General features: G+C 45.1%; 1 protein-coding gene and 1 long non-coding RNA gene across 5 annotated transcripts in view; one reads left to right on the top strand and one right to left on the bottom strand.

The window, feature by feature from the left end:
* The window catches only part of TMCC3 (transmembrane and coiled-coil domain family 3), a 400,246-nt gene that overhangs the window by 165,279 nt on the left and 216,989 nt on the right, over positions 1 to 17,978 (bottom strand). The window lies entirely within an intron of this gene.
* Positions 6,948 to 11,028, top strand: LOC146403558 (uncharacterized). The gene is made up of 2 exons (XR_014804396.1): positions 6,948 to 7,432; positions 8,398 to 11,028. It is a non-coding gene; the product is annotated as an uncharacterized LOC146403558 (long non-coding RNA).

The following is a 17,978-nucleotide window of genomic DNA, read 5'->3' as shown; positions in this document are numbered from 1 at the left end:
AGGAAACAGTTGTTTATGGTTTATAAAAAATAAAGGGCTAACTATATAAATCATGAAACGGTCACAAAAAATATAGTACACTGATTGCAAATTATACTTAGGAAGAATGTATACCTAGTAATCATATGAGGAAACGTTTGTGTGATAATACCATACAAAAAAAAAAAAATCAGGATAACCCTGCCAGATTGACAAAAATGAAAAAGTATTACAGTATTTAGTGCCGACAATGATCCGAAGCAGAAGGAACTCTCACAGATTGGAGGCGGGAACATAAACCGGTACAACTTCTCGGAAGCACGACTTGGCATGATGTCACAAAGCTGAAGCCATGCCTACCCTGTGATCCAAGCACCCGACTCGTCAGTATACATCCTAGAGACAGAAGTCAACCTGGACAGACCGACCAGGATGTCCCTAGCGGTGGGAGTCCTCACGTGGAAATGACCCAATTCTCCTCCATAACAAACGGATAATGGTAGTCCTTGTATTTGGAAATTCTATTTCCCAATTAATGTCGGTCATCTCTTACTGAAAATCCAATGTATAAAACTGCTGGCCAGAGCCCACTTCCCATTGCCTTAACTCATTTTACAAAGTAAGGTTTCTCTGTTACACATAGTCAAGCCTAGCACTGACAACCTAGCGCCTAACACAATGCCTGGTATAAAGTATTACAGGAGTTCCCTTCGTGGCTCAGTGGTTAACAAATCTGACTAGGAACCATGAGGTGGCGGGTTCGATCCCTGCCCTTGCTCAGTGGGTTAATGATCCAGCGTTGCCATGAGCTGTGGTGTAGGTCGCAGATGCAGCTCGGATCCCACATTTCTGTGGCTATGGCGTAGGCCGGTGGCTACAGCTCCGATTAGACCCCTAGCCTGGGATCCTCCATGTGCTGCAAGAGCGGCCCTAGAAAAGGCAAAAAGACAAAAAAGAAAAAAAAAGTATTACAAAGATTGACTCTGCTTAACCCACCCCAGCCCACACCCCAAATGCTAGGAGCAACATGGTCAACAGAAAGCTCAAACCACGTTGCTACTGAAGAGTAAGAAAACCTTCTTTCTCCATCTCTTTGGTGTCTTCTTCCAGCATCTCTAGAGCATCTGTAGAGATGTCTGCACATGACAATAGTTATTTATTTAGCCTACGTTGTCTGCACCAGAACTCTGAATACATCAACTCTGAGTTAGGCCAAACCCCTTTCCTGCCCTCACCTCTGTGACAATTATTTTTTCATATCACTAGAGTAGCAATATAGCCTCTGAGTAGATTAAGTATTTTGACCAAGGGTACCCAGCTAATGCATAGCAAAAGTGGAGGCCAAATTTCAGCCTCTTTGACTCCAAAGACCATTTACTAGGTATATATGCTTGGATAAGTTATTTAATTTGTATAGGCCTCAGTTTCCTCACCTGTAGAATGGGGCTAATTGTACCCATCAAACAATAACTGCCTCTTAACCAAAGGCCCATGCTGGCATCTCTGAGAATATGAGTTGGAAAGAACCTCGATGCATCTGGAAACTCCACTGTTGCATGTCCTAACTTAAAATTTAGCTCCTATGACCTTGATGTGCCCCTACCCCAGGCTTGACCTTCTCCTGCTTCTCCCAAACAGTTTGATGAGCAACGGCATTCCCAACAGCCCCAGGAAGATGATGTCTATATTCTAAGCCTCTGGTTTCCTGTTCTTCCTCTGAAGAAAAGAAAATGAACAGGGCTTTTGAAATTCACAATTCCATCATTAGGACTTTATCCTCCATCTGAAGCTTCCTTGTACATTTTTTTTTCCTTTTTTCTTTTTTTCTCTTCTTTATCATTTCCAAGCACTTCTAGACTTCCAGGTTTGTATCACAAGTTTCACAAAATGAGAACTCAATTCTCATGTCACTGTGGAAAGGAAGGTTAAATTTCCTACAAGTATTTAGAGGTGCTCACCTTCCTAGCTGACTGTTTTGAAAGGTATTCTATCGTTCTATTATTTCTCATTGCTTCTTGCCAAATCAGCTGCGGATGATGCACGTTCAATGAATATTTTTGACATTTCTTTCACAAAAGGAAAAAAAAACTGCCACCCCAGGCACAAGATTTAAAATATCTAATATAACATCATGCAGGATACCCAGCAGGCAGACACCCCCACTTACAAGCATGAGCAGGCACTTAACACACACATGTATAGTAATTATCCGACGTTACCAGGAATGCAACATGTGAATGTTTCAGGGTTTGGTCATCTAGTGTTAAAAACAACAACAATCCTTTCAACTGGGAAAAAGGACTCTTGAAGGTAAGAGGAAAACCAACCAAATAAAACATATGAGGAGAGACCAAACAGTTTGTAAAGCTTGATGTGGAATTTCTGCTCCACCCAAAGAAGCAGAAAATCCATAAATTTCACTGTAACCTCCTGACACTCGTAATGACAAAACTATTCTCTAGACGAAGCTCTACTGAGATGAGGCTTTTCCCACTTCTGACTGGTCTCATCTGACCCTTTTACAAATGGAGTTGCATTTTCTTCAATCCAAAAATATCAGAATGTTTTAGCTATAATCCATTAGAATAAAGGTTATCAATTAGGAGGCATATTATTCATAAAACCTCAGCCCAGAAACACCTACATAAATTACTGTGCTTTAAATACATAAAGACTAACTGTATAACACATGGTTGTTTCAAGGTGCACTGTCCAACACAGCAGACACTAGCCCCCCATGGCCAGTGAGCCCTTGAAAAGTGCCTATTAGGAAGTTTCCATTGTGACTCAGTAGAAACGAAGCTGACTAGCATCAATGAGGGCACAGGTTTGATCCCTGGCCTTGCTCAGTGGGTTAAGGATCCGAGGATGCCATGAGCTACGGTGTAGGTTGCAGACACAGCTCGGGTCTGGTGTTGATGTGGCTGTGGCGTAGGCCGGCAGCTACAGCTCCAATTCAACCCCTAACTTGGGAACCTCCATATGCAATGGGTGTGGCCCTAAAAAGCCAAAAAAAGAAAACAGAAGAAATGTGCCTACAGGGACTGAAGAACTGAATTTTTTATTTAATTGTAATTTACATTTTTAAGACTTAGTACCCCCTAAAATGTAATATATTCATTAATATTTTTATATTGATTTTATGTCAACATAAATAACAGAGGCCACTTTTAGTTACCAAAATATGAAAGTGTATCTCATTACAGAAAATATGAAACAAATATTACATAAACATACTAATACATGTATTAGGCATAGCTCTCTCCAAATGATCTCTCAGGTCAAAATTAAGATTCCTTCCATGCTAGCGTGTTATGCATAATTTTAGCATAGTATCTAAGACAGTCTAATTTATATTAAATAAATTGTGTGTATGCCCACCACACCCCTATCAACTAGACTGTGATCTTTTTGAAACAGGAGGACTGCCTTGCTCATTATAAAATCCATCAGTGCCCAGTGTGGTTCTTACAATGGAAATCGTTCCATAAATGCTTGGGAATTTGATTATACTGTATACTAATGGGTTTTTTTAAATTAATTGTTCTATTTTAAAGAAAAAACAAAACCTAAAACTAATATTGAAGTATTCTATGCTTGGAGTTCCCGGTGTGGCTCAGTGGTTAATGAATCCGACTAGGAACCATGAGGTTGTGGGTTCGATCCCTGGCCTTGCTCAGTGGGTTAAGGATCCGGCATTGCCGTGAGCTGTGGTGTAGGTCACAGACGCGGCTCAGATCTGGCGTTGCTGTGGCCCTGATGTAAGCCAGCGGCTACAGCTCTGGTTGGACCCCTAGTTTGGGAACATCCATATGCCATGGGAGCAGCCCTAGAAAAGGCAAAAAGACAGACAGACAGACAGACAGACAGAAAGAAATATTCTATGCTTATGCAGGGAAAGATGCAATATCAACTAGATGTCAGTTTCCCCTAAATCAACTGATAAATGAAAAAGAGCCTGATTCCAAAGGGTTTTTCCTAAACTTGACCAGTTTGTTTTAAAACTCAGTGGAAGAAGACATCTAACTTCAGGGGGGAAATATGATGCGTGGGGACTGATGGGTTAAGTTTTCCTTTGCAGACTACAATTTATTTTATTTATTTATTTATTTATGTCTTTTCTAGGGCCACACCCGCGGCATACGGAGGTTCCCAGTCTAGGGATCGAATTGGAACTGTAGCCACTGGCCTACAACAGAGCCACAGCAACATGGGATCCAAGCCGTGTCTGGGAGCTACACCTCAGCTCACAGCAACGCCAGATCCTTAACCCACTGAGCGAGGACAGGGATCGAACCCACAACCTCATGGTTCCTAGTGGGATTCATTAACCACTCAGCCACAATGGCAACTCCAACAACAATTTATTTTATAAGCAATAGTAATTCAGTTACTATGACCAAGAATAAGCCTAGAGACCAATAAAGAGAGAAACAAGACCTGGCACATTTGGAAGCCTCGTCTATGGCAGAGGCAACATTCTAAACAGATGGGGAAAGGGAAACGTTCAGATGAAGAAAAGTAAAACTGCAGTAGATCCCTCTCTCACACCAAAATACAAAATGCAGGCGTAATTCATCTCTCAAAATTATGTCACGTTTTCTATTACCGACAATTAATTAAGAATTCCGAGTGAACTAGGCAACAAAGGAATAATACATTGTTAATGCAGTGTCCCTACCTGGTGGAAATAAAAAGGAATAAAAACGAGGGTTTTGAAGGACTTATTTTAAAGATGCCTACACAACAGGGTACAGAAAACCTTTTTTTTTTTTCTCTTCTTTAATGTACTGAATCAAGCCAGAAGTCACGGTGGCTTTATGAAGGTCAGACGTTCAGAACTGAGGTGGAGGCCAGTAAACCCATGGAGGGACTTAGTTACTGGGCAAAGTACTTCTAAAGATTTCTTTGAAGCTAAGTCCATAAAGCTGGAACCAAAATCTGTGCTCCACGCTATTAAACAGCTCCTCTCTCGACTCACCCCATCTGGGTTGTTTCACTGAGGCAAAGCTCAGCGACCCTCATTCACCCAGATCTCAGCCACTGCCTCTCAGAATAACCCCCGCAGGTCAGACATTCAGAGCATCGGCGTGGAGGCAGCGATCTCCAGAGGCTACAGGGTTTGCTTACACTTCGGTAGCTCGGAGCCTCTGGTGGAATTTCTGTCCCCGACTTGAAGGCGGGCCCATCCCCCAAAATGGAGCGTGGAAAGCCAAAAAAGGAATCTTTCAATCAAATTACATGTCAATATCATATACGGTCCAGATCCTCTCTCAAGGGCGTTTACTTCCTGCTCGAGAGTTGTCGTCCCCTGTTTTCTAGATCTCGTATCTTGGATTTTCCCTTTTGATCCTGCGATGACCTCATAACCCAGATGTGGTACTGCTATGACTGTCTGTATTAGTTTGTGGGGCTGACGTGACAAAATACCACAGATTAGGTGGCTTCCATAATAGAAACTTATTTTCTCCCAGTTCTGGAGGCTGGGAGTCCAAGATCGAGGGACCAACAGAGCTAGTTTCCTCTGAGGCCAATCTCCTTGGTCTGCAGATGGCAGCCCTGTGTACCCTGTTGTCTTGGTGTGTTCAGATTTCCTCTTCTTATGAGCACACCAGTCAGATCGGAATCGGGCTCAACCTAATGGCCTCATTTTAACTTAATCACCTCATTAAAGACTCTATCTTGGAGTTCCCATTGTGGCTCACATCCATGAAGATGTGAGTTCAATCCCTGGCTTCACTCAGTGGGTTAAGAATCTGGCATTGCCATAAGTTGCAGCAGAGGTCACAGATGTGGCTCGGATCTGGTGTTGCTGTGGCTGTGGCACAGGCTGGCAGCTGCAGCTCCAGTTCAACCCTTGGCCTGGGAACTTCCATATGCTGCAGGTGCAGCTCTAAAAAAAAAAAAATTTAAAACATTTTTTAAAATTGTAAAATAAAAAAAAAGACTCTATCTTCCAACAGTCACATTCTGATGTGTGAAAGGTTAGAACTTCTCAACATGTGAGTTTTAGGGAGATACACTACAGCCCCAAACACGATTTACCAGATGACTAACTTGGCACATATATATAAGCAGGGATGCTGCGAGGCCAGGAGGAAGAGCAGCTAGGAAGTGACCAAAAAGGCAACTCTAAACCCACAGAAAAACTCCTTGGCCTGGGAAAATAAAACCCTGATTTCTTCTATTGAAAACTGCTCATTTTGGTTAGGTACTCTCTTAAACTCCTAGTTTCATTTCACATAGAGACAGAGTTACGTAAAGGATTTCATCCAAAGAGCTATCGAAAGAGGTAATGGTTCATGCAATGCCTTTAACAGCTTCTGCAAAATATCCAGCCTTTTCTCCTTCTGAGCCGCTCCGGTTTTCAATGCGCCATCCGTCTGTGTAAAACCTACGTAGAGAGCCTAGTGATAAACGGGCAGAGAGCAAGAGTTCGGGGAGAGAAACAGAGGAGACCCAGACGAAAGGGAATACAGGGAATTGAGATTTTAAAGAACGGAGTACAGTAAGAAAAAGAAAATACATTACGGTAAGAACGTAGGGCAATGGCGCTTCTCTGAGTTAAACACTAGGGTAGGATGGACCAAGTGAATTTCTGATGTAAAAAAGGGGAAGAAGAAGAAAAAGGAGTATAAAGTTGTTACAGGACTCAGTGATTCCTTTTCTTTTTTTGGGGGGCCGCACCTGCCACATATGGAAGTTCCCAGAGTAGGGGTAACATTGAAGCTGCAGCTGCCAGCCTACACCACAGCCACAGCAAGGCAGGATCCTTAACCCACTGAAGGAGGCCCGGGATCAAACCCGCATCCTCGTGGATACTAGACAGGTTCGTTTCCGCCGCGCCACCATGGGAACTCCCAGCCATTCATTTTTGAAATGAGACATGATCTACTTCAAAGGACGCGGGAGGCGAGGAGCGCGGGGAGGTATCCATGGAGACGATGCCATAGCAACAACTTGGGGGCGGGGACAGGACGAAGGGCCACCCTTGCTGGGTCGGGTCAAACTAGGAGCGGGTTTTTCAGGTCACCTAGGCAGAAATGAACCTAAGGTTAGCAAAGGACTCTACAGTCTCAGATTCTGGTGTTAAAAGTCCTTAACATGCCTAAGTAAATATATTTAAAGAGCAGTGGCCAAAGATGAGATTTTATAATTACATATTGATTTATATTGGATTTCTTGGTCTGCTGCCGCGTTTGGAATCTCTCCAGCTACTTCCCTGCCAATTTCTAGGTAGCTTATAGCAATTTCAAAGTACCTCCAAATATACATTTTCAACAGATGGGATTATTAAATGCTTAGTGCAAACAATGATCCATACATGTGCTACCACCCACCAGCAGACAAAGTGGATCTTCTCTCTGCTCCACTCTCATTGCAATAAATATTTACATCCTTCCATTTACTCATCTCAAGACTGCAGGATATGGAATTTCATTGCTCTTTTAAGGTGAGTGTAAGAAAGTATTGGTGCATTCTGGATTTTCCAATTAACTTGCTCTCAGAAGAACTCATTTTTAGCACACAGAACAGATACAGTTCATGGTCTGTCAAACTTTCATTTATAGATCAGTCACAATTCTAAGTATGGTACCAATATCTTTTTTCCAAGTAGAAACTCTTTTTTTTTTTTCCTAAGTGTTTATACTTTGAAAGCCTAGAACTGTAGAACTGTTCAGAATCTTCAAGAGGGTATGGTCCAGCCTTCTTTTTTAGATGAGAAAACTGAGGTGGGGATTGTAAAATGACTTGCTATGTCAGTGGCAGGGCTGGAGGAAGAGGGAGAAGAGAGAGAAAAGAGATTGCTATTATTATGGGCACTGGCCATGTCTGTGCCCATGCATTTTCACGCACGCACACCTCATAGCATCCTTATCGTGGTCCTAGGACACTGGGGCTAGACTGAGAGAGGTTAGGAAACGCCCACTGTCACTTGGAGTGACTGATTTAAACCCAGGTCTGTCCAATACCACACCTCAACCCTTCCCCATTTCCCTACCCTTTCAAAGAAAATAAACAGACCAAGTTATATTAAGTGCAAAACTGATATTTATAATGGCGTTATACAAAATTAGAGTCAATAGTTCCTCAAAACCTTGGGTTTATTTCCTACTATTCAATGTCTGAGTTATTACTGGTTTCTACTTTGGCAGCGTAATTGACATTTACTTAAGATAGTATAAATTGGAGTTCCCTTATGGTGCAGTGGGGTAAGGACCTGGCATTGTCACTGCAGTGGCTCAGGTCACTGCTGTGGCACGGGTTTGATCCCTGGCCTGGGATCTTTACATGCCACAGGCGCGACCAAAAAAAAAAAAAAAAGAGTATGAATTAATTCATGTTTAGGTGTAAATCAAGTGTAATCTTGGCTGTCAGATCTTAATCAGTGATGAAAAATTCCATAATCTTTTGAAGGATTGTTTGGATTATGTGAAGGAAATGCAATGCAGACACTAGCACGTCTTACCTGAACAGAAAATTCAGTGACTGTATCTTCCATATCCATCATCTAATGTTCATGATGAGAGACACGAAAAGGTACAAGAATCAGCTAGTAATGAAGTCAAACTCAATCAAGAGTTCTGCCCCCAGAAACCAAGCCAAGGAACACAGAGTGTACGTCTGAAATCTATCAAGCATAGTTCAATGTGAAAGCTTCTTAGAAGTCTGTATTTGTTTCACGGAACTTAGAGTCTTGTTGGAAAACGTCTCATCCAACGGGGCATGGGTGCTCAATTTCCGGGGTCCTGTTAATTAGCAGCAGGTTTATTTGGCAGAGAGAGTAAATCATTTAGATGTATTTACAACTGTTTGGGAACTACTCGTCTACAGTTAGACTCCGCTGGATCAGAGGGCTAATGAGACCGCATGCTTCATCCTGTGGACTCAAAGTGCTGTAACCACAAAAGCCATCCTTAACTCCTCATGTGGCAAATCTGAATTGCATGAGGGATTAGGTTAGAGTGTGACCTATACCCTATTACGGTAATAAACACAACTCAAAGGGCACCTACTATTACTATAGTAGGAGCCGTGTGGCACACTGTTAGTTTTTGCCAGATAGCAGGTAACATCCTTCGGCATGCTTTTTTGTGTCCTTTTGCTCACCCTGAATGTAGGAGGTTAGAGCCTAAGGTTAAAGCCGTTTTTCCTTAAAATACTCAATGTTTCTTTCAGATCACTCTGAAAATCTAGATGTGCCCTTGGGTCCTCCTCAGCAGAATGGAAATTGGGAATGGTAGCTTTTGTTTTGACGTCACCCTGTTCATAATTAGGCAGTGTTTTTATAAAGAAAACAACCCGAAACATTCCAGGTACAGCTTGTAACCTGGTGCGGTTTTGTAATCCAAAGTGGTAGAGTGACAAAGCTGGTGATTATTCTTTTTAAGTCTCGGAGAGCCCTCTCTCAGTTGCCAAGAGTGCATTCGGCAAATCAAATCTACTTCCTTTAGTGTTTTAAATCCCATGTGTATCCCAATAGAAACACACATTTCCTGAAGAAAAAGAGCCATGTTTTTCAAGCCTTTAAAAAAGGAAGCTGAAGTCGTTAAGCTTGGGTGAAATCTTTCTAAAATGGAAAAAACTTTTGGCAGGACTTGAGTACATCCTACACTGATGGAAACTGGAAGCCCAACCCTCTCTTCACGGACATGACCATATAAATTAGAGAACATACTGGTGCCACAGCAGCCAACTCCACAGAGCGTGTCTGCATCTCCCGATAGCAACCTTGACGATGGGGGGAAGCAAAAGAAAATTTTCTTTCACCGGAGTATGATTGATGTACAGTATTATACAAGTTACGGGTGTCTAATATAGCAAGTCACAATTTTTAAAGGTTATACTCCACTTATATTATTATAAAATATTGGCTCTCTCCCTTGGGCTGTGCAATGTATCCTTACAGCTTCATCTATACCTAAGTTTGTCCCACTTAATTCCCTAGCCCTATATTGCCGCTCCCCCCTTCCCTCTCCAGAAGTCACCAAATTTTAGATTTGGGGGTTTGTGAGGCTACTTTCCATCTTCACGATCCCAAACTCAACTCAAATGCAGTTCAATTCAAGGAAAGCACATTATGCATATTCATTCAAGACTAGAGCACGAGGAACCTTCTTTTACTGGATGCGGCACATAAAGCCATTACAGTGTAGACAACAGGACCCAGGGAAAGGAAGCCCCAAACAAGGCTAAAAACAGGCACAGGATTATCCCAGCTCCTCTGCTGTCTCCGTTCACCACACCCCTTGGAAAACTCCTCTCTGTTTTTTTAAGAGATACCCTTCCGACAACTAGTGCACCTGCCTCCTGCTAATAAAATGAATCACCAAAGGAAGGAGAGTGGCCACTGCGATCTTTACTTGGGAAACGTTTCGTTTGATGACACACCCTGACATTTACAGCCAGACCCAAGCAGAGCAGCCTACTTCCTGAAGGCCTACTGTGTGTGAGGCTGTGGCCTGACTGTGCAGAGACGGCAGCAGAACGGGACCCCCAGGGGCACCTGGCTGAACGGAGCAAAGCACTGATGGGGAAGACAGACACCAAGCACGTAAGTGCAGTGTGAGGTGGCCTCTGAGGAAGAGGCAGGTGTGACAGGGGCCTCTAACCGGGAGATCCGACCGGACCTAAGAGCTGCGGAGGACTGAGTCTGGTTAAGACCCCCGCTAAAGAGACTTGTACATTGATGTCTAAAGGAAGAACAGCTTTTCAGGGGTTACAGGAGGAAGGGAGAAAGACAGCTGGGGGGAGAGTGGTGGTATTTGAGACATGGAGCTAAAGCTAAAGCAGCTGGAAAAGGTACAGGACGAAGCTGGGGAGGAGGCAAGCATCAGGGCATACAGAGCCCTGGGGACCGGAGGAGGGCATGTAGAATTGACTGTGGGGCAGTGAGAAACCACTGATCATTCTCAGCAGAGAAGTCAGATGGTCAGATTGTTTTTATCATGTGCGGTCATTTGAGGTCACTCTGGCTGCAGCTGGGGTGGAAGTGGAGAATCTGGTGTCTTCTGATAAAACCAAATAAAGAAGCGAAGCTGCACGGGCCCCATGCCCACTCTACCTTCTTTTTTCATAAAAAGTCTTCCATTATATAGAAGGGTCCTCTGAGTAGCTGGATGTCGGTACCACACTATTATTCAAAAACAGATACTAACAAGCTTCCCGTGGTCAAGGGAAAATGTTTCAATTCATATCCGGGGTGTGCCCAGATATGATAATAAAGAAAAGCGGCCTTTATTCTGCGCAGTAGCATTCTGATGGGACACATGTTCGTGGAATGCCTACTGGCCTTGGGTACTAAGCCGGTAACATAATCTGCAAGCAAACACTTCGCATAATATCAAGTGACTGCTCTACCAACTTAAAAGGCTGGTCTGCTGCAAAAAAAGGCACATCTTTACAGGAAAAAAAGAGACATGCCCAGTGCGCCTCACAGAGTTCCACATTTTTGTGGAAAACATCATCTAACAACCCAGTTGTGGCGAGACGGGCTGAGGAGATAACAGCTACCAGCTAGGCGGCTTCTGCTCTCCGCCAGGCAGGAAGGGATGGAGGCTGGGATGGCGAGAGATGCTGCGTGAGCGAAACAGCAGGACTTGGTGGTCCCTCAGATGGCAGGGGCTCAAAGGAAGGGTGCTCCGAGAAGGGCTCCTGAGCAACTGGGTGGGTGGTGGTGCCATTTGGTGACATGTGGGACCCCAGAGGGGCCAGAGCGGGTGTGGAGGAGCGTGCGTGCATTTGGATGGACCGAATGGCCACACAGTGCAGATGGAAGTCAGCAGAAGGACCAGTGAGGCTGGAGGCCAGGAGAGCGGGACGAGCAAGGGAGTTGAGCATTGGAATCACAGGTACACAGAGGCTACGTGAAGCCAAGTGTGGTCTTAGCGCGAGACAGGAGGGGCAGGGTCTGCGAAAGACCTAGAGAAATACTGGATCATTCCAATAGCCGCCTAGCCAGCAGCCTGCTTCCATCCTTGCCCCTAGAAGTCTATTCCCCATACAGAAACAAGGGTGGGTATTTTAAAACTAAAGTCATTCTTTCTTACTTTTTCTTTTTAGGGTGCGCCTGTGGCACATGGAGGTTCCCAGGCTAGGAGTCGAATAGGAGCTGCAGCTGCTGGCCTATGCCACAGCCACAGGCACGCCAGATCTAAGCAGCATCTGTGACCTATGCCACAGCTCACAGTAAATGCTGGGTTCCCAACCCACTGATCGAGGCCAGGGATTGAACCCAAAACCTCATGGATACTAGCTGGATTCGTTTCCGCCGTGCCACAGTGGGAACTCCCTAAAGTCACTCCTTTTGCTCAAAACCCTCCAATGGCCTCTAAATGCACTCAGAGTAAAGCAAAGTCCTTCCAGTGCCTGGAAAACCCCACGTGATCTGCCCTCCCTTTCTCTTAACCCCAGGCTACTCCTCTGACTTCACCTCCACCTCTACCCGGCTCCTGCTGGGCTCTCTGTGCTCTAGACTCACTGGTTTCTTGCTGTGCCTCAAAGGTTCCAAGTACTCCCCCGCCCCAGGACCTTTGCACTTGCTGTTCCCTTTGTTTGAATGGTCTCCTAGCTTTTCACTGAGGTCTCTAGTTGAATATTAGCCAATCAGTGAGGACTTCCCTGAGCCCTCTATTCTAAATTGCAGCACTGATCCACGCCTTTTTCTCTGCTTTCTAAAACTTATTAATACCTGATATATATCCACTTGACGTACAATGCATTATATATAACATAGCATATTTTAAAAACTAAATTTATGTTTACTATATACCAACCACCATCTGGTATATAATTAATTTTTATAATTCCCTAGCCCCAAATGTAACTCCACAAAGCCAGCAACTTACTGTTCACTGCTGTATCTCTAGGGCTAAGAGGATTTCCTGACATGAAATGTGCACTTGCTAAATTATCTGTGGAATGAATAAATTCCAACATTTCATGATACCATAGAAAAGTAAAGGGACAGGAGGTGTAGGAGGAAAAGCAAGAGGAGTTCCTGTCGTGGCGCAGCAGAAGTGAGTCCGACTAGGAACCATGAGGTTTCGGGTTCGATCCCTGGCCTCGCTCAGTGGGTTAAGGATCCAGCACTGCCATGAGCTGTAGTGTAGGTGGCAGACATGGCTCAGATCTGGTGTGGCTGTGGCTGTGGCATAGACTGGCAGCTGTAGCTCTGAGTAGACACCTACCTAGCCTGGGAACCTCCCTAAAGAGCAAAAAAAAAAAAAAAAAAAAAAAAATGAAACCAAGAAAACGCAGTGTCACAGAAACCAAGGAAGAATGTGCTGATAAAAACAACATTTATTGGTGCTTATCACTCACGGCAGCAGACCCTATGCTCCCGCTTCCCACCGTCTATGTCACTGAGACCTCGCTAGGATCCAATGAGGAAGTCCAGTAACGTTCCCAAGGTCACCATGGGCACTAAACCCTGCTCAGAGAGGAGTTCCATCAAGTCCTAAAACTGCCCACGGAACTGATTCACATGGAGACCACTGGTGACCTTAACCCAAACCTGGCAGAGCCTCAGAGTTCCCGCTGTGGCACAAGGGGATCAGCAGCGAATCTGCAGCACCAGGACACAGATTTGATCCCCAGCCCAGCACGGTGGGTGAAAGGATCCCACGGTGCCACCGCTTCGGCGTGGTTGAAACTGTGGCTCTGACCCGATCTCTGGCCCGGGAACTCCTTATGCCATGGAGTGGCCAAAAGAGAAGAAAAGCAAAACAAAAACCGGCAGTGTAGACGGGAGAGCAGTGAGAGCGCAGAGGGAGCAAAGGTGGACCCGGGGGCAGCCAGGGCTGGTCTGTGAAGATGAGCGGGCAGAGCGCTAGGGCTGCTGTTAAAGGGACGGTGGGTTTTATTTACTTCTTTTTCTATTCTTTTGTCTTTCTCTTTTTTAGTGAAGGATAGTTGCGGTTCAATATTACATAAGTTACAGGAGTACAATATAAGGATTCAAATTTTTAAAGGTTCTACTCCATTTCTAAGTAGAAAATATTGGCTATAATCCCTGTGTCACACAATATACCCTTGTAGCTTATTTTATTCATAATAGTTGGTACCTCTTACTCCCCTACCCTTGTTTGACGCCTCTTCCCTTCCCATGCCCACTGGTAACCACTAGTTCGTTCTCTGTATCCGTGAGTCTGTTTCTTTTTTGTGATATTCACGAGTTTGCTGTATTTTGCAGATTCCACACATAAGTGATTTCATGCAGTAGCTGTCTTCTTGATCGGACATATTTCACTCAGCATAATACCCTCAAAGTCCATGTGTGTTGCTGCAAATGGCAAAATGTCATTCTTTTTTATGGCTGAGTGGTATTCCATTGTATGTATATACATCTTCTTTATCCATTCATCTGTTGGTGGACATTTAGGTTGCCTCCATATCTTGGCAATCGTAAATAATGCTGCTATGAACATATGGGGTGCATGTATCTTTTCGAATTAGTGTTTCTGGGATTTTTTTTTTTTTCTTTTGTCTTTTTAGTGCCACACCCATGGCATATGGAGGTTCCCAGGCTAGGGGTTGAATCGGAGCTACACCTGCTGGCCACAGCAACAACAGATCCGAGCCACGTCTGTGACCTACACTGCAGCTCATGGCAACACCAGATCCTTAACCCACTGAGCAAGGCCAGGGATCGAACCCGGAACCTCATGGTTCCTAGTCAGATATGTTTCTGCTGCGCCACGACGGGAACTCCAAGTGTTTCTGTTTTTTTTTTTTTGTTTTGTTTTGTTTTTTGTTTTTCCAGCTATATACCCAGGAATGGAACTGCTGGGTCATGTTCGAGTTCTGGTTTTTTTGAGCAATCTCCATACTGCTATCCCCAACCCCCGCACCCTCCCCCAGTAGAGGCTGCACGGGTTTACAATCAAGGTGGGTTTTATTTTAGGTGACAACAAAAAGCCTATATTTCTAAAACCCAACCCCTTTCAGAGTTTTGCTTAGCACCTCTGTGTGAGCAATCAGCATAGATAAGGTATTTGTTTTCCCTGTGTCCTGCTCCAAAGATTTTTGCTTACAAATTTGGTTTTAAAAAATCCTTGGCTATGCATAAAAATTGCTTCCCGCATCCTACAAGATGAAGAAATGCATAGAAAAGACGTGTCACTGGGTCAACATAACAAAGAAACAAAAAGATGACCTACTCAAGTTCTCTTGGGAAGCTGAAAAGCAGGACTTTAGAGAAATCAGTGGAGCCGAACTCTTAGGGCTGGAGAGGCCCCTACGCTGCATCTGGAGGCAGAAAACCTGGCTGGCTGGTCCTTCTGGGCGAGTCACCGCTGAACTTTGTCACCCTGTGCAATCTGTCCAGCTTTGGTGTCAGGATAATATTTATCCCGGCTCTCTTGATTCTGGGCAGCATCAAATGAGATGGAGACAGCAAAAGTGCTTTATGCACATACAACGTATTCCTAGTATTTCTTGTGATGGAAGGCAAGGGAGCATTAAAAGACACAATGCATGCAGCCTGGAAGCAATCTGTTTGGATATGTGTACAAACATTCACTGACAGATTCCAGGGAACAGAAACCCCTCAGTGATGGTGTAACAATTCCACATGTCGCTTATTTAGAGACACCTGCATATTTACCTTTCATTCCTACAACGGGTGCTGCGGAAGCACGCTGACAGTGAGTCAGCGGAAGCCAGGCCTCAGCTTGAGGCACTGTCTTCTCCCTGAAAATGCTGAGCGTGACATAATTACTTTCAGTTTGGTCTGAAGCTGACAATGTAACAATTCCGTACCCAGATCCTGGCACAGTAGTGAATGCCCGAGCATTTACTAACCAAAGAAAAACCAGTACCGCCAGTCTAATTACAGACCAGACAAGCTGGAAGACTCTCCCTTAAATACTTCCCAACCGAGGCCTTCCTTAGGGGCAAGAGGCTCCAGGACACCAGCCCTGTATCCACTCCCTGACTGTTGTCCCTTCCTTATGGAGGCACATGGGCACGTCCATCGCCCATCAGAGGGACAAAGAACAGAACCCCTCAGGCTTTCCTTCTAATTTCCAAGATCTGAAATGTCAAGGCGTGCCCTTTAGCCATTCCTGTAGGTGACAAATATGGAAAATGTTGAATGGGGCCGGACGTGGTGGATGAAGTGTCACAGAGACCAAACGCATCGGGCTTTTCCCTTGTGTCACATTCTGGGCTCCCAGAACCTCCAAGTAGGAGTGACTCGATCCCACATCCAAGCAGATAACAGCTAAACCCCTCTCTCTCGGCAGTCCTTCCCAGCACCCGCCTCTATCTCTGCGCCGGCTCCCCCTTCCTCTCCCCACCCCGGGGCCTGGGCTCCGCAGCTGCCCAGTGACAGCAGCAGCCAAACTGCCCCGTCGTCTGGGCCGCTGTGGCCGTGGCTGTGGCTAGGAATGGGCACAGTGAAGCCGAGGAGAGAGAAGGACTTCAGCAATGCACTCAGGGCTTATCAAAGAGCTGTCTCCTAAGACTGCAGGGGACATTCCTTGCCTCCAAGTCAGCCCTGCCTAGGATCCTGAGTATTATAAATGGGGGTGGATGGAAGAGGAAGAAGAAGGCAGAGAAATTCTTTTTTTTTTTCCTGAGTATTATAAATGGGGGTGGATGGAAGAGGAAGAAGAAGGCAGAGAAATTCTTTTTTTTTTTTTTTCTTTTTAGGGCCACACTTGCAACTTATGGAGGTTCCCAGGCTAGGGGTCAAATTGGAGCTCCGCCAGCCTCACCACAGCCACAGCAATGCAGGATCCAAGCCTCATCTGCGAACTACACCACAGCTCACGGCATCGACAGATCCTTAACCCACGGAGCGAGGCCAGGGATTGAACCTAAAACCTCATGGATCCTAGAGAGATTCGTTTCTGCTGCACCATGACAGGAACTCCCAGTGAATTCTTCTTTACTGGGTGCTTGGCACCCAAGACTGAGGTTGGACTAGGAAATAAATGTGATTGAAACCCCCTAGAACCGAGTTCCCTTACTGAGTTTGTGATTAATCTCTTTCTCCAAAACCCTTTCCCCTTTCTCGTCGCCTCTGACATCCGTTCTGCACTAACTGAACACTCATCAACCCCCAGAATAAGCTAAGACTGCTACTGCCAAGAACACGGCTAATATACAAAAATTGCTATTCCAGATGAAAATCGCTAGGTATCACTTTTTTTCCTTTTTCCTTTTTTTTTTTTTTTCCCTTAGCCGCACCCATGGCACAAGGAAGTTCTCAGGCCAGGGATCAAATTCAAGCTACAGTCTGGACCTCTGCTACAGCTGCAGGAACCTCAGATCCTTAACCCCCTGCCCTGAGCCAGGGATCAAGAGGCACCACCAGAGAGACAAGCCAGATCGTCCACCCACTGCGCCACGGCGGGACCTCCGAGGTGTCCTCTTTAACCTAGAAACTCAGGTTGTTCCTCCAGGGCAAGACGAGCTCACAGACCTTGAGGCCACGGCCCACCTGGCCAGAGAATCATAAACCAGAGACATCCCGACTCCCGAAACCACAGTTAAGAAATGTCACAAGATGATGATTAACCCCAGGCTCTCTGTTCTTTCCCTTAAAATAAATAAATAAATACATAAAATTAAAAATTAAAAAGATTAAAAAATAAAAACCAATTCCAAGACCAAGCTGGAGTGGGTCTGAAACTTGTCTCCCTGCAAGAAATCCTCCCTGTGCTGCAGACCCCCGCTCCCAGAGTTCGGCTTTGGGCACCGCGGGCACAAGAACCCTTTGCTTGGTCACATGATGGTGATTCGCACTGGGGACCTTCTAAAGACCACCTCTGACCAGGCTGTCCCTGCTCCCTTTCCACAGCGGGCCGACCCACCCTCGGACCTCAGCCATGCTGCCTGGCTCACCCCTCCGTGCAGCACGCCTAGCCTGTCCCGGGTCCATGCCTGGCACTGCTGCTGGTGGGAGAGCCCCTCCTCTCGCACAGAGAGTGGACCGCATCAAACGCTCCTCCTCAAAGCAGTCTTCCTCAGTTTCCGGAAACAGTAACTTC

Source organism: Sus scrofa, chromosome 5 (assembly GCF_054392235.1).
Source record: "Sus scrofa isolate SSC_HxYL_T2T_F1_AM1 chromosome 5, Sscrofa_HxYL_maternal_Yorkshire_Landrace_v2.0, whole genome shotgun sequence".
NCBI classification, from domain to species: Eukaryota; Metazoa; Chordata; class Mammalia; order Artiodactyla; family Suidae; genus Sus; species Sus scrofa.
Note: the sequence above shows the minus strand (reverse complement) of the source record. Positions and strands in the feature narration are given on the sequence as shown.